Source organism: Ceratina calcarata, unplaced genomic scaffold, assembly GCF_001652005.2.
Source record: "Ceratina calcarata isolate Rehan_Ccalc_2016 unplaced genomic scaffold, ASM165200v1 scaffold297.2, whole genome shotgun sequence".
NCBI lineage: Eukaryota > Metazoa > Arthropoda > Insecta > Hymenoptera > Apidae > Ceratina > Ceratina calcarata.
In genome coordinates this window covers 679,797-697,484 of record NW_017152138.1, presented here as the reverse complement: position 1 = coordinate 697,484, position 17,688 = coordinate 679,797, and the positions used below count along the sequence as shown (strand labels likewise).

At 37.9% G+C, this 17,688-nt stretch overlaps 1 protein-coding gene across 4 annotated transcripts in view; it reads right to left on the bottom strand.

Moving 5' to 3' along the window:
* kek5 (leucine-rich repeat, immunoglobulin-like domain-containing kekkon 5 protein) overlaps positions 1–17,688 on the bottom strand; it is a 154,118-nt gene that overhangs the window by 31,649 nt on the left and 104,781 nt on the right. The gene's annotated exons all lie outside the window — the stretch shown is intronic.

Sequence of the window (17,688 nt, the reverse complement as noted above, 5' to 3'; positions counted from 1 at the left end):
ATTTATTACATCGTTTACATTGTTTGTTCACTTAGCCAAGATGACGATTTTCACGGCGAACTTGATTAAATCATTTAATAGGTGAAATAGATTTCCGTCTGTTTGAAAATTCTATTTCGCTGAGCAAACGTTCCTGCACAAAGAGGAGTTTTTTCACCGGTACCGGTTATGGGACAAAAATTTGGAGGGATCGAGGAAAGGAATGGTCGCGATACGCGTCCTTCTATGTGTTGCATGTTTCGGCAAACAATAAAACAAAAGAACTTTCTATTAAAGGAAACAAAGGGGTCTGGTCTGGTTGGGGATCTATTTGCGAGTTATGCATCAGTCCCATCGTGTAAGCCGCTTTTCGCGGTAGCTGACTTTCAATTTAACACCGAACATTCATGGGAAAACCCTTCGCTTTCCGCTCCGGAAACTTCCAAACTATCTCTTATCCGATCGTTAATATTGTCGTTGACTCGAGTTTGCTATCCGGTGAGTTTAAAAATCGTAATAAGTGTTTATGTACTTGAGAAACAAATCTCTAAATTGAATTATTCTTGTTTAATTTGAACCATGAAAGGCTCATGTTGTATTCAATGTACTGGATTGAAGTAAATTTGCCGAATGTTAATGAAATTAATGAGTCGCCCGCGAATAGGAATGGAACAGATGGAAATCGTTTATCTTGGAAATTAGAGCGGAACTGGCGGGGCACCGCGAAACTTCAGGTGAACGGAACTCCGAGGCACGACGAAGAAGATAAGAATATCAGGAGCGCAACGCGGAGCTTCTTTTTCCTCGCGCGATGCTCGCTGCTAAAGATTTATTTAGCTGGCGTGATTAGCGAGTACTACCGCTTATATCAGCAGTACCGTGGATTAATTCCGCGTGATAAATTTTAGAACGTTTTAGATTCTGAGCTTTCACGTATGAATGTAGATACGAAGCCTCGTAAGTTTGCTGCGAGAATGTAATTGTGTTTTTAACAAATGAAATATCAAATATCCCATTGAAATGTTACGATGTTTTGATCTGTAAATAACACAATTTAAATCTGAAATACAGTAGTTGGAATTTCAACGTTTATTAACGAGGAAAAAATCGCTAAGCGTACATTTTATTTATAAGTTAGACTGGGGTGATTTCTTATCACATCTAATTTCCCGCAAAAAGAATTTCTACTAAATTTTCTACTAAACTTTTTCTTTATGAAATACAATTGTACTTCTTATGCTGGTTTGTTTTAATCGTTAAATTAAACATATAATAACAATAAAAATTGTTGGACCACTTGTACACACATCATAAATGTTATTACAATGTAAGTATAATTTTTTCTACTATGTATAGTGAGAAAGATTTCGCATAAAGTGGAGGGTGAAAAATAGCGGTTAATATGTGTTTGGAATTTCGTGAACGAGGAAACGGTTGAGTTAGTACCGGCATTGCATCTTTCAGAGGCAATTGTTCGCGAAATAAAAGTTGGACCGTTTGCTCGAGACACGTTGACATAAATGCGAATTGGCCTGTTCACTCCTGGGTAATCTAATCTGTCGGGGAAACGGCTCGTCATCTTCGATAAATCTTACACACGCCTTTGGTAAACGAATTGTTTCGTACAAAACTTGGCCGGATCTGGAGATCCCTGATGAAATGGAAGGAAACGTTCCGATCGAACGCTTGAAACATCGTTCAAATACATATATCGTTTGATCGTTGCGCTAAGATATTGCTCGGCTTCATATTTTTGACACAAGAAGATTGCGATACTCCAGATGTTAAGAATTTAATACAGGATTGGTTTGGCAGAATTTCGGCAGAACATACGGGATGTCTCAGCTAAAGGAAGTCATCTAAATATCTCTTCTGTCTTTTATATTATGGAACAGCTTCATAGCATGATTTCAATGATTTTTAATGAGAAATATCTTGTAACGAAAATTTCATTTCTAGTTGATTTGTTTTGATTTTTTTCTACGCCATCGATATTTTTTATATACAAGTCGATGTCGAAGCTGCAATTGCACTGAAATTCTCAACAAGGTTAAAAATGAACGTAAAATATAGTCTGTTCATTATCTACCTTAAGCACACCGGATGTATTATACATATTCTTTGCATAATGTAACGCGCAAGTTCCTACCGGCTTTACACCGCACAAATGAGCCAACTTCCGTGAATGTTATTAATCATTTAAACTTCATCAACATTCGTGCAAGTTTCGGTTAATTTTTAATAATATTCGCATCTCGATCGATCTACATACAATCGCGCCGTGGTGTGTCGTGATTTGAAAAAAATTTCATAGTCGTTGAAAGAAGTTGGTCGGGGTACTGTCAGTGTCGTAGTTTGAATTAAAAAAAAGTACGATAAAAAAATAAACAGGAATCCTCAGAGAGCCCCACAATATACATATGTATGTATTCCGCGCACGACCGCTGTTCAACATGAAAACTATAAGTCAGACTCACTGCTATTTAGTTTCCAGTGTTTCTCCTACGTTTTTCAAGTAACCAATTATGTTTCTCTATATTTGATTAAACTGACGTTATTTAATCAGCGCACACTCGTACTGTCATGTGCACACGATTAATAATTCTATAGGAAGATTAATCTAGTAAACTATCGTAAGCCATTTTATAAAATCTCGGATTTACCATATTTGCTAGTAAGTTATTTTCTGATTTCATTCGTTTGTTAACCCAGAAAGTCTTCCCTTGTCAATTAGTTCGTCTTTCTCTTAACCCTATGTATGTCTATGTACTCTGAATTGTTAATCCATTAACATAGGATACGCATCGTGTAATGGTAAGTTTAATGGAAACCGTCACGGTCGAAAAAATGTATATACGTACATTATGCGCATGTAATCGCCTATTAAAAGGAAGCTTTGTTTTTGCGGTCACATAAATAATTACGTCAGCTACTTCTTCTCTGCGTAGTCCATCGTGGATAGACTATTTCTTTGTAGCATTAAAGAAGCTTGATAATTAATCATCGTTACTAATAACGAAGAGTTCGTCGTAATGGCCATCATCGCAAAAGAGTTCGTGAAGTTTGTTTGTTACTCATTTATTAGTTTCGTTAGTAGATCAAAGCAATTATTGACATGATGTGAAAATATCTGCCTTTTCCGTCTTTCATACTTTTCCAAGGTAATAAGTTGGAAACAGCAGTTCCGTAATTTCACAATTATGATTGAGAAACTATGGAACTTGACTGGCACTGTAAATCTTAATATAGAATCTGTACACAAGAGTTTTAGACATAAAAAAAATTGACTTGAAAAATCTGCGGTTCTTCGTCAAACCTTGGAACAAAGGAAAAATGGTAAGTTGAGTTGATTCGAACAAGACGAAGCTTTTTTAAGCTACGAGACTCTCCAAAGCGTGGCGAGGCGACCAAAAGAAAACCATCGCGGTTGGCATATTTAAAACCACGCTGGAAACTACCGAGATCTCATTCAAAAGTACTCCATTTTCGACATATTCCATCAGGAGAAAATTTTCAGACATCTTGGTAGCAACGTCTATTGCGAGACAAGAACCGCAGCGGATTTTTCTTTTAGACCGTTTCTTCACCGCGTGAAAAGAACTACCACCGGTAGCAACCAACCAACGAATCCCTCTTTCTTCTCTTGGTTTCGAATACGGAGCATCTACCCAACGCGGTGACGGCTGCAACGCGACACTTCCTACCGTCGTAATACGAATTAAATTATTTTAAAACAGGTCAGGAGAAATGCACGGTGCTTCAACCCTCGGAGAAAACAAAGAAGTCCGAAAAGGCCGCGGGACGTGCGAGACGTAGCAGAAGAAGGCGACGGGTTTTCAGTCGTCGCGGCACGGCGGAAAGATGGAAAGATGGAAACGGAAAGAAAGGGAGAGCAAGGGAATGGAAGAACGATAAAGCTTGACGTTAAATCGGATACTTTATTCGTGTAATAAGCCGCAGAAACGTATACTTAAGCGCTGCAGGAGTTTCACGAGACCCATAACCATCAGGAAGCGAGAAGAATAAGAGCTTCTTCCTCGCTGTTTAGTTATTCACTGGGTGATACCGAGAGACGGGGTTACACTACACAGTGATTTGCGGTCACGAGACCGTCCGTACTTACAATTAGAGAATCTTTTTGAACGTCAATTGTGATGAATTGAGAGTACGGACTGTCATCCATTTATGTTCATAAGGAACTTAAACGCGGAAATAAATACCAAAGTTTTCTTTCCTCTCGTTGAGCATAATAATAATTTTTTGCGACTCCACGTATTTCGCAGTCAGTTGGTGTATCTTAACGACACAACTATCTGGTAGTTCCATGGATCGCCATTGTGTGTGCACCAGATTGTACGTGTCATCATCAATCTTTCTGTTTTACCATCCGCAAATATTTATTGGAGTCGAAACCTAACGCGCTCTAATGATGCGATACCGTTACCAGACATTGAACAACTGTGCATATGTCTGAATATGTAATTTCTTGCTTTTATTCTCCGTTTTTACTCTTGAATCATACTTATGTACATGTCGATGAGACGAATGGATAGGCCAGTGACAATATCAGTGTTATGCAAAATGTTGCAAATTGTCGCGTGACAATTATCGAAGACGCCCGAGTGTATGTACGTATAGGAGTTCTCGCCAGTAAGGAGTCAGAGTAAGTCTATGTTTAGGAAGATGCGTTGTCTAGTATAGTACGCGCAACGAGATTTCCCAACCTTCAACTGGTGAGTTTCCATCTCGTTTGGCCGTCGTGAAGCTCTTTATTCAACCAGATAGTCCAGATATGTCTTTGATTTCGTTCGTTCTGTTGGAGGTTCTGCCGCGTTTAAATTTTTGCCGCCATATCTTCTTGTCCGGCGGATGGCTGTCGCGTCAGGTTTAACATAACTTGGTCTACTCCGAAGAATCGATTTCAAGGAATCAGTGTTTATTCAGGAGCACTCAGGAAAATTCTGAGATGGTCGAGATTTGAAACCGAACTATTTTCAATCGCGACGCGTCGTGGCGTTTCGATATGGCCCTGGGTCAACCCCGTACTTTGCAGATTGAATTCGATTGCCGCGATATCCCAGATTCGATGTAATCTACCTTCTTTCAATCCGAGACTCTTTTTCTTCTTTCTTACGCTTTTCAACAAGAACTTTACCTAACACTGAGACTGTAATTTATTTTGAACATCGTCAAAGAAATACGAATCAATCCCCTTCTAAGCGAGTTTTTTCCCTGAGTAAAATGCAATAAAGTTGCTGGCGCATATTTATTACATCTCACGATTTACATTTACGTACGGTCGATTAACATAGCGAGTACGAAGGATTGAAAAATCTGGTGATCTAACATGTACAACAAGATATCTACCTTTTTCAATTTTATGCTATCTGTATTGGATATATAAATGTTAATTAGAAGGTCGTGTAAATGAAGTTAAACGAAGAGAATATTACGAACATCGGTTCCGTTACCTCCTCGGGTTAAGGTGTTAGAGATGATTAAGCGGAATTTAGTAACGGGAGTAACTTTTACAATGGCTACTTTCGCGCTGGTTAAAGTCAGATTTTAAGATCCGGTCAATTAGGAAGCTTCTCTGTAATTGATTTAAATGGACGTCGATTAAGAGTATCGGAAAATTGGCTAAGCTCGTTACCTGGTGTTCGATTGCTTGTAATCCAGTTATCTTGTGCTTCTCTTTATTACAGGCGATCACGCTTTCTCATGACTTTATGACTGTATAACGAGGAAATATTTTTTCTCACACATTACATCGAATATGCAAATATTTTTGAATACATGTGCTTCAGTATATTCAAATCACTTAAAAACTAAATTTTTTGTAAAAATATGTTAAACAATACACACATCAGTTTCGATTTTCAAAGCTGCACAACAATTTTTACCACAATAGGAGCACCTACGAACACGCGTGTTCACTGTACACGTCCAAGTGGTCAGTTTCTGTGGAAATTCCGTTTTTCTGCTTATACCTGTCCCTGCAAAGGTTCTACTACCATTGCGTTTGCGAGAGCGAGCAGGGGAAGCTAAGCCATTTCTGGAAATCATATTTCTTACCTGACCCTTGCATCATCTCTGTCTCTTCGTTTTCACACGCGAGAATCTTAGATAACGAAGCTAAAATGAATTCTGTAATAATGCAAATGTTAGCAGCACCTATGATGACTTTTTAATACTGCTTCATGTTAATGATTATATTCAATTGACAATTTGTTGTCACGAATAAGCAAGTATAAACGACAAAGAAGTACAGGCTGTTTGATAAGTTACTTAATTTTTGTATGATCGAGTTTTTCTTGTTCGTTTAACTACTTTGACCGTGCCGTTATACGTATGAGCTATTGTTTAACATTATTTAAATTTACGCATAACCCCATTATTGATACATTCTCTTAAACTGAATGGTAAAACTAGTACAGTCGCAATTGTAACATGTTGACAATGAATATTATTGAGCACATTGGAGACTGTTGCCTCTAATTCGTCCAGTTTTTTCATACTCTCCAGCATACTACGATTCTTTCCCCTTTCACTCACTCCTCGGATTAAAAACCTCGAATTGGATTGAACTTCCAATGTGCTCAATAATATTCGGCACATGTTGTCGTTGGCAATAATGGGGCTTATATGGAAATTTGAATGATGTCAAACAAAACTTGAAGGTATTACATGTGTCATATATTAGTTTTCTTACAATCAGTTAACAAATGAAAAAGCATAACAATCATTTAAAAATGAGGAGTAACTTATTAAACTCTCGCTAGAAAGAATAACAGGATGTTGAAAGAAGCAATAAATCAAGGTCTCTTTAGCAGCCAGCAGGGTATTGATTTCTTTTCTTATTATATTTACGCTTAATGCTTCTCCGTTGTGAGGCGCAGAGGAGAGAATTTGGCGAAAAACAATCTCGCAGCCTCAGGGATACCTCAATCGATAGAGATAGCAGTTTTACCGTTCAGCACGCTACGTTTATACAATATTTTTGATTATTGTCTAAATGCACGCTCACGATTCTGTAAAGCTGGAACAGAGCCGATTTCGCGGTTAAAATTGCTTCATTTAACTCGGGGAGAAGTAATGCCGCTTTTGTCCATAGAATTCGTCTTCCGGTCACGTTCGCGATTGTTTATTTGTTTTATCCGTTCGATCGAAACGATAATGCTCGTGGCTGAGAAAATAACCGAGAGAACTGCCGGAACTGGTTCGCTTACGGGAACGATCTCGTTCATTTGGTCGGCGACGTTATTAAGAAGAGAACTGTACTCTTGGTCTTAACGATTTCTCTATTTACTGTGTGTATGTATGTACGTATATTTGTGAAAATCAGACAGTTCGCATTTCTCAGTTAATTAATAACTGTTATTAAAAATATGGAAATATTGAATAGATAATTTCATGAAAAACTTTAAGTCTAATATTTAGGTAATAAAGATATATATTTTGATAAAGATTATATATAAAAATGTCATGAACTGTTAGCTCGTGTATTTAACGTGTGATTAATCTATACATGATTTTCGTCATTAATCTATGTATGATTTGGAGGATGTGTTACATTTGACATTCGTGCGGTTGTATCGCACTGTGGGAAATTTCTTTATACCCGGATATTTCGCGTCGAAACTAGCCATCGACTTTTTTATAACAATGCCCGTTTCATCGCGTGTTCGCTTTAGAAAAATGCTGTACAGGCCGGAGAGGATAGCGTGTTTTTTGGTTCTTCCCCAGCGCCCGGTTTTGTCACAGACTCGCAGGACGAATGGCATTGGAAGTTGGAGGCAGCACCGGGTGACCGGTTGTGATTTTTCATTGTTAAAATCGTGCTCGTGAATTATACATGCACGTTTTTTCCATTTTATTTCTTAACTTAATTTACCTTTCCTTCTTGCAGCTCAATAATTTAAGCCTGAGTTTTAACTTCTCACGAGACGACTGTTATTAACTATAATACCTACAGTAAATACAGAATTCTTGACATCAATATCCGCGAACGAAATTGAAGAAGCTACAAGTAGATTACGGGAACCTCGTTCAATCCCGGTTTGTAAAAAAGTATTCGCGGATAAATCCAGCCCACATCGATTTCAGCCCAAGTACATAAAGTGGAAAACTTCTGGAAGATACTGCTAATAAGAAACAAAATACTGGAATAACCACGGAGGCGTACGGTTTCCAAGTAATAACGTTTCGCTCCGTACGAAACCTTTTGACCTCGCGCTCTACGTTACAAGCTTGGACCAGCTCTCATTTTCCTCTACTGCGAAACCGTCGGGATATCGATGTCCTTCGGTTATTATCGATTTGATCAAAAAACCGCATAGTCTGTATCGGCTGTAAGGAGATTGTAAATCTTTTCGAATCGGTCCCCGGGACAAGCGAATGCTGGGGCAACAATACGAATACGGGAGTAAGCTACATAGACGAGAGAACAAGTTTCTTTGCAGGTGAAATTTTTTTCTCCCCCGTATTTCTCTTACTTTTCTTTTCATTATTCTCGAGCGTATTGTGAACCGGCTCTTGGAAAAGAGCCGTTTGTGTTCCGCGTGTTTGTTGAAACTACCTCTCGTTTTTACCGAATAACTTTTTACTCGAGCTGGCTTAAATAGATTTCGTGTGCGCATAGTTTACGTTGAGACGAGCGCGGGAGGTGGCGGCTCCTCGCTCGCGCTCGAGGATACTCCGACTTGAAAAAGATGGCCTACTTCAGCAGCCTAATGACATAATTCTGCCAGATAACCGTGTCAGACTCACTGCAATGGAACAATACACTGTGCAGGAATGCTACCGTTTCGGTGCACCATTTTCTTGCTCGTCGGATCGCAATTTATTCAAGTCGCCAAGATTTCTTCATCGTCTACGTGTGTTACAAAATTTTCCAAAAATTATTAATCAATATAAACGAGAGACCAATCCTCTGTTTGTAAAAACTTTTAGGAGGAACAAAGCTCTTATAGGATTTATACACGCCTGCCATTTTCCACTGTTTAAATATTATTTTCATTGTTTGAATTGACATTTCATCGTCATCATCAGTTCCATTTTTCTCTTATTTAAATATTAGTATAAGTAAACTACCAATACCGTAAGTAAACTCGCAATATTTTTTTTTGCACTCTCACGTTAAAAGAGTTTGTTTGATCAGAACTTTATCCTATAAGATTTATGAAAGAGTTTCCGGCGAGGGAAAGGAAGATGCGTTAAGGGTCATCACATTTTATGGGGGATAAAAAGCGTTTTTGTGTTTACCCATATACGATATACAACTACAGAAAGCGTTCAGAAGTAAATTGTATTAAATTGCAAATTGTATAAACCAAGTGATTGTTCTCTCAAATATCTGCCTTGTATTTTCAGGCGAGAACTTTCAATCAGATAATACGAAACAATTATTCAACTCAATGTAAAGCTCAATTCATTTTTAATAACTAATTTTCTTTAAACACAAAGATTTCATTCTGTCCTTCCACTTGATCTATTTCGTAACAAAGTGTTCGAATCCATTCACTCCTGTTGCTGTTTCAATCGTCTATCAAAAGAAAGGAGAACAAACAAAAAAAGGTAAATCACGAATAAAGAGAGAGGCGTCGAGGGGAAAAAGAGACACACGGCAGAATAGTGGAGTGAAAAAACCGTGACAAAAGTTTCCAGCAGTACGCAAAGATCGTTCACAGGCGACTAGCAAACGCTGATTCACCAATAGGAAACAACCGTACCAACGAAAAGCAAACCGGCTTGATATGCAGTGCCTTTAACAGGACGCTGACGTTTTTGACGTCGAACAGGTAAATGGATGGACGTGTTTAAATTGATACTCGCGCATGCTCCTCATACCAAGTTTTGAAAATTTCACGCCTCAAAATGTTTCAATCACAATGCGAGACGGCTACAAATGGCAGGATACAAAAATATGTTAAAACTAAATAGAAATCTATGTAAAAATTAAAAATTCGTTAAAATTTATCTTGTTTTTTTTTTTTTTGTGAATTTTTCATTTCTCCCAGTGCCATGAAGCGCCTCTCAAAAAAAGCGTTCTATATAGGATGAACCTCAAACTAAATATTAAAACGAATTTTGTCTTGATTCTCTAGAAAATAAAGATAAGTAGAATCGAATGGTGCAAGCCCGTAGTTTTTGGCCAATTTAGTGGATAACAATGACATTGTGCTTCCCCTTATCAATAGAAATATACATATATAATAATTTAATTTTTCTATCTAGAATTTTTCTTTAAGATCATTGAAGAAGTTCTTAATCTTGCTCGATTGTTGTAATACCGAGAAAAACATGTCACTATCACATGTTCTTCCGTCTACAAGAGCCATAATTTGGTCACCATCGGTATATGTGCGTAGTACTTGTGCGCTAGTGGCCAAGGCACAGAAAGGGTTGACAATAAAGCACAGCGAGAGTGAACGGCGCGGTACGGCATCATAGACGTGTCTATGTAATACGTGTCGAACACGTCGCGTATTCGGGTACAGTATCGCGCAGCGTCGCGAATCGAGGAGAGCGCGCGCGTACGTAAGCGCACGTACGAGTGCACACAGAGGCTCATCGGCCGAATGAACGGCGTTTGGGCGGAGTGCAAGTCACTCACAGCTGTCCTTCGCATACGGGCACGCATGCTAAGCATTAATCATATCGAGAACACCCTCGCTTCTCCGTTCGGCCTGCGAACGTCCGCACAGCCTCCTCCGGCTAAGGCTGTGTGCGTATAGCCATCGCGTCGACCGCCACCGCCACCCACCTCTGCTTTCCTCGGATGGAATCCTCCTCCCTCATCCAATCCCCACGATGTCCACCCAGCGATCATGTACATGCACAAGCCGAGAGATGCACAGCGAACGCACGTACACGAGCGTGCGTGCGCATCAGCCGTGCACTTGAAGTTCGGCTTAATGACGATGTCAATCACCTGCCGCAGTCATCCGAGCATCTGCTCCCGACATCTTTTCAGTATTTTCCAAGCATTTTTGTATAGTCCGTGAATATAAAAATCTTGTTCCACAAACAAAAGAAATTGGAGGAATTTTCGGAATTTTCGGTCGAGGACAAATCAACTCGATGATCATTGATGACTAGATAGATAACATCCTTACCGCATGTTAATTGATAAAATTATTATCGATATTAACGCAATGGCTTGGCTAATGGCTGTGGGGCTGTGGTGCGAAATTTCTCGCAGTAGAAAAACCTCGATAGAGCAGATCAAATAAATTATCCGTCAAACCGTGATCAGCGCATGAAATGGTAGTAATTAATATTAGTTGTAACGTTCAATGATTGAATAACTCATGATAGCGCTGAACGTTACGAATAAACATAAATAATACGTGTGCATGTTTCAATGTAATAATACACGGTTGGTGCTTTGTGTAAAGAGAATTGAGGTTATTCAAATCGATTATTTACGATCAACAGTTGCGTACGACAAATAGAATATTTGTTTTCGCATTGTGAACTTCATTTATGGACTCGCCAACATTCTATACTATGTGTATCATAGAAAGATGACAATCTAGATTCCTCATCGCCTCGGTCTTGAATCACGCTGATTTTCACTAACGCGAGTCCATTGTTTGCAACCGTGTTTAAGCATCCATCGACGTAAATCAGTCCAATTCTGAGCGTTTAAACAAAGCAGCGTTCAAGAAAATAATGGAAAACGATTCCCCGGGGGAGAATCTTCCAGACCCGACAGATGCGCCCAGACCGCAGCAGCGGAAGCATCCGCCCGCTAATTCTAGCCATTATACGATGACACGAACGCGAAACGATAACACATGATAGCGTCTCTGAAAGTGGCTTTATTATGCGTCACGGGATTCGAGCGAAATTACGCCGCGGATTTCGTCTCCAGCGCTTCTTTTCAAAATTGCTGTCACCGCGATACGGCAGTGCCGAGACGAGCATCATTCGATCGTACATATCTGAATATGAATCGCAGCATCATCCGAGTTCCTGTAATAGTTTTTCTTTTTTCCTTGATAAATGCTTAATGTATTTTGTATTCAGGAAATTTCGATTGTTTTTAGATTGTTTCCAGCTAATAATTATAGCCGTATCCAGAATTTTCGTTTTGCTCACTTTGTTTGTCCAATGCAATTACACAAGCAGCTACTACTAGAATAATGTTTTGAACGTTTCGTGTTATTATGAATAATAAGATGCAACCATGAAAAAGTGTTATATTACGTTGTGATATAGTATATCTTTTGCTTTTTGCATTTTCAACAAGTTATACAACATGTTTCGTTATACGTATAGTGTGGACGCGGCTTTAGTAGAATTCATACAAAATCACGGAGCTGAGTGAGCTTTAAAAAACCTTGTAAGAGAAATAATTATGTCGATTGAAAAATAATCAGTGTTATTAGTTATCATGAATATACTGAAGAGCACAAGCATTTCAACGAAGGATGAACTTGTTAAACTGTCGCTTCCAGTATCATTGCGACATGGTTTAAAGTTAATGCGCGAAATTTCGTGCAATGCTATTCAGTGAGCTGTTATTTGTGAAAATTATGATCCATTCAAATATCTCTGTTTCCCGTAACTTCGTGTGTATCATTGACAATAGTTGCAATTAAAGTGTTCGTTGCGAGAAAGTTACAAACAACTGCCAGGAAGTTTAAATTCAATTACTAGATCGATGCTGTACAAGCTAAACTTCGGAGATTGTTTGAAAATTCTCCAACTCTCCTGTATATGTGTATAACAACTGTAGTAGTATTGGAATACCCATCAATTTTCATTCGATATAGTTAATTTGAAATTATTATTGTCTCTGATTTTATTTTTACTTATTCGTTCAAATGAATTCAATAAATAATTGTAGCCTAATACATATACAATACATTTTTACATACTTTACAATTAATTCCCGAAAAATCCACGTCACGTCAATGCTGAATACACGAAATACATGTAAAACGAGAAACGATTGCACTCGCGATATTAGCTACGATTCTTGAACACCAACCCTCGTATCCGTTGTGAATGAGTTGGGCATCTGAATACCGGATGCACCAGGGATATGCAGCATGCTTTTTCATATCGTAAGCGAGAAAATCAGTAGGAGACACGCGAACGCTTCATCAGAGCTCGTTCATATAGCACGATCGACTTTTTCCTCGTTCACTGTTAAATTCTTTCGAATATGTCTGTACTACACATGTACGACGCGCGAGTGCACGATATTGAGTGTTTCGTATTTCGTATGGAAGAAATTCCACGTATGTATGCATACATACATACATACATGCATGCATACCTACAGCTATGAATATTCGTTGTATAAATCGTGTCGCGTGACTGGCGAAAAAAGCAAAAAGATACTCTGTTTTTTCCTATTTTCTCTCGATGGTAGATATCCATTGTCTCGTATATGATGCAAAATATTAAGATGTTCGAGGTTTGCAATAAACTGAGATTTCTACACGAGGTGAAAAAATATCGACCACGTCTCAGACACTTCCTATTTCCTAAAAACAATTTAAAAATACTTTTAATTTGGAAAATTAAAGATAAATGACACGTACGGGCGGAGTATACATTTATATTCTGTTGCTTATTATTACACTAACTTGCACAAAACAGATAGGATTAAATCGTAATTGTAGTTAGTCGGCTGCAATGGCTAATCTATAATGAATGGCCACGGGTTGACATATAAACGCTAATGTTCAATACCGTAATTAATAACCAACTATTGGGTTTTTAAATGTAAGTGGCGAATTTAACTACTGAAGCGGCAGCGGTTCCTGTCGCGGTCCACCATTTATTGTTATCGCGGTATTGAAGCGTAATAATTCAACGTAATTAATTTGTACGTCGCACCACGCCGGCGAACATGTATACATATAGGTACTGGAGAGCGAATCGCCATTTTATTAACGCACCGGGTATTGTTTCAACCAAAAAGTTAAGATTATTTAGTACAGAAAAGATTTTGTACAAACAGGTTTAAAATAATTGCTGCAGTATTCCAAAAATTTGGAACGAAACACTGATTGGGGGCTTGGTTTGTTTCAAAGCAATTGCTATATGTATAGTATGATTTTTGTAAAGTTTTTGAAACAGCCTTGCGAGATGCAAGAATGAGATATTTCAGAATTTGTCATTTTCATAATAGTTTCAATAAAATTTTAATCAAAACGAATAAGAAAATATGCTTCCTATGATATATTGTACTTATTGATTCAAGTTTCAATTAGTCGATTCGAGAGAGTAATTTGGTCGTACAACTGTAATTAAAATTTTAGCCTCTCGCTCGTTTATATCGCGTGTTTCGGTAATAAATTTAGCTGAAATTAGAACCGAGCGCAGGAAATTGGAAATGTCAGCCATTTTTATTGTACGCTGGAATTAATTTAAATTTAATGGAAATTTCAAATTACCTGATCCGAAATTTGTTTTTTTCTTGTAAGCAAATGTTAGTCGCATTTATATTAAATGCAAACGGTTAATGAAGTGAACTAAACAGAGGAAGCCTTTTCAAAGAATGAAATGAACAGAAATGTATCGCGACATCATTTTCAACCAGACGATTGTCGTTTAACAAGTGACGCAGTTTGAAGGAAAAAAATTTGGGGTATCGGTGTGGTGGATGCAATCAAAGATCCGGCGCCGGATCTTTGATTGCACTCACTCGTTGCGTCGGCAAACGAGGTCGAGTAATAACCCGTGAATTTGGATTTCCTTAACATATGCGAGCGCTCTGGAGCGATGTGTCGAACGATAAGCCGGCAGATTGGCGATACGCGTGAACGTTTCACCCCGAGTAAACGGAGCGCATGGTATTGCATGTCCCACTAGCAATTGAACGTATCGGTCTCCTCCTTGACGGAACGAGGTTCAACCCTTGTTCTGTGGACGGTGAACAAAGTGCTATTGCTTGTAACACGTACCAGAATTTCTGTTGACCGAATTGCTTGCGCAATGTTATTAGCATACAATGGTTCACGAAGATATTTCTCTACTTCTTAAAACGGAATAACATTTTTAATATTGGACCAAATAACACGGTACAAGATCTCGTTTACTACGTAATGTGTAAAAAGTAAACGTCGCGTCGTCTAATAAAAATTTGAAAAATTCCACTTTCACTTTCTAATTGCAAGTGTTAACTACTGTCAATGGGCGTTAATGTTATGAGTTTATTGCTAAGAATTAATACGCTAAATTTAAGATTTTTTGTCGCGTGTCGGTGGTGATAGAAAAATTCAATTCAGATATTGCAATCCAATTAATAAAAGGATGCGAGTTTATTAAGCGCAAACGATAACATTTTTCCGAATGATCGTAATTCCTCATTCGTAGTATCATTAAGGGCTTACGCGCGTTAATGGCGATCCAGCAGATAGTATAATTCATAGTCACGCACGTGCGAGAGCCGGTCCCGATAGTAACGACGCGGATGATTTAGTGCGATGCCAGTACATGCGTGGAGTATCGGGCGATTTGTTTTAACGTTACCGTGTCCCGGCGCAATAAACAAAATTGACTACATACAACGAGTTCACGGTGAAACTATCGTTCGGTCTGATTAATTAATGAATCTATCGTCCTACGGAAATTCTACATCGCTTACGCGTGACGTTCAGTCTTCTGCCGCGATTAGATCGGAACCTATAATTTTGAAAGGAATGCTAATATGGTTAGGATAACTAACTTTGTTTTTGATCCATTACGCTACTGATTAATGATCTATAAGAGCTAATATACGTAAGGCGGTATGATATGATCTCCAAAGACAGGAGATTTCATCTATTATTCCGTTAGGTAATCTCAGTAACGTAAATCATATTTGTAATGTAGTGTTGGCCTCTTTAAATCCGATTGAGATTAAAACACGCTCGCATTTAATTTCATTTTCGAGTCAGCGTGGAAAGTCGAAGCGGCGAGCGGTTCCGATATGCAATTCGAATACGACGATGCGTTCTTGATCGAAGAATCCCATTGAATATGGGCCATAACAAAAGGCAAGACGATGAGTTATTTAAATCGTACACAATCTGGATGGATATGACGAAGTAGTGAGAAAATTGAATCATTTGCAATCAGATTTCGATTATTCAATTTCGACCCTTATTAACGGTTTTATTTATATAAGCCAAGTGGATTGCCATGTAAACTCTGAAGCTCCGAAGGATTTCAAGAACTCTCATTTGGATAATTGACATCCCCGCTTCCTCATTTTTACCAAATTCAAGTGAATTATAAAGATTGTTTACAAAATTATCACTAATTTAATATTAAAATGAGAACATAAAAAATAAGTAGTAATTACTGAGTTTATACGTTTTTATTTTTATTTTGAAATAATTTTTTTTATACCTGATGCATTTGCCCGAGTAAGGTGCATGTTAAGAATAGTCAATAAATCGCTAGTCAAATAATCGCTAAATATTTTAATACAACTGATGCGTTAAAACTCTTCCAAAATGAAGTTGCACCCTGCTTGCTACCATGTCTTCAATTGTTGCTGGATTTTCAAGATCATCACTGTAGTTTCTTTCACGTTTTTAGATCAGGTCCATGATCGTGAGAGAATGTGAGGGAAACAGTGATAGAGAGTGGGGGTAAAAAGATTATACGGAACGAAGGGCAGGAAGTCGCGTTTATGCTCGTATTACACAGACCGTGGTCGATGAACTGACGCACTATAATTACCGTGGCAATTACTGCCGACATATTTCACAGTGCACGTTTTAACCTCATTCCGCTGCTCCGTTTCCACGCTTGAATTTTCGTTACAAGCTAACTCGTCTACTTGTCAGGTAAACAGATAAAGGCAGTCGAAAATGTTGAATACATCTCTATACAATACATCGATGTCGATACAACGACGTATCGACCGTGCGGTATCCAGTTTTTGAACTGATACTTTCCGGAATATATGTATATGAAATTAAAAATCGTTACACGTGAATTTATTATTGAAAAATGGAAAATTAACAGATAGTACGGTTTAGCTAAGAACTTTTCCGTGTATCTTCTCGTATACCAATTCTAGTTGAACAGTTGGTGTTATTAACGATGTACATTATTGTCGGCTTTTAAGGTTCAATCAGCTGTAAGGTGTCTGCCAAAAGTTTAATACATGTAATAAAAATGTTGTGCCCAATGTTTGAAGCAACGAACTTTTAGAAAAAAATGATAATTACAGAGGAGTAAGATTTAGAAAATTGTTCAACCCGATTTTCTCAGTCGTAAGGAATTCTTAACACATAATTTCTAATATTCTAATATAATACACAGCTTTGGCTTCTTTTAATTGGACGTGACTTGCAACCGTCTACATGTCCAATAATTCCTACTTCTGCACGCATTTTATTGTATATCCTAAATAATATCATCCAAGTTGAAATTATTTCAACTTTAATATATTCTCTTAAATCATGTATTAAGAATTGTACAAAATTCTGTGATTACTGCATTCATATTTTTTTTTATAAATGAAATAAAAAATTCTGTCATTCGACATAAGAATGTCAGAAGATGTAAGAACTTTTTTAATAGGCTCGCAAAATTGCTAAAATTTTTTATAGCGTTTTATTAATGTAATATCTAGTAAATGTTAAAATTTCAATGCTTTGTCATTGTTTTTATGTAAGGTAACCCTAATTTTGGCGCGCGTTTCCAAATTTAATTCCACTTAATTTTCTATCCTGCGTAACCTACCGACGA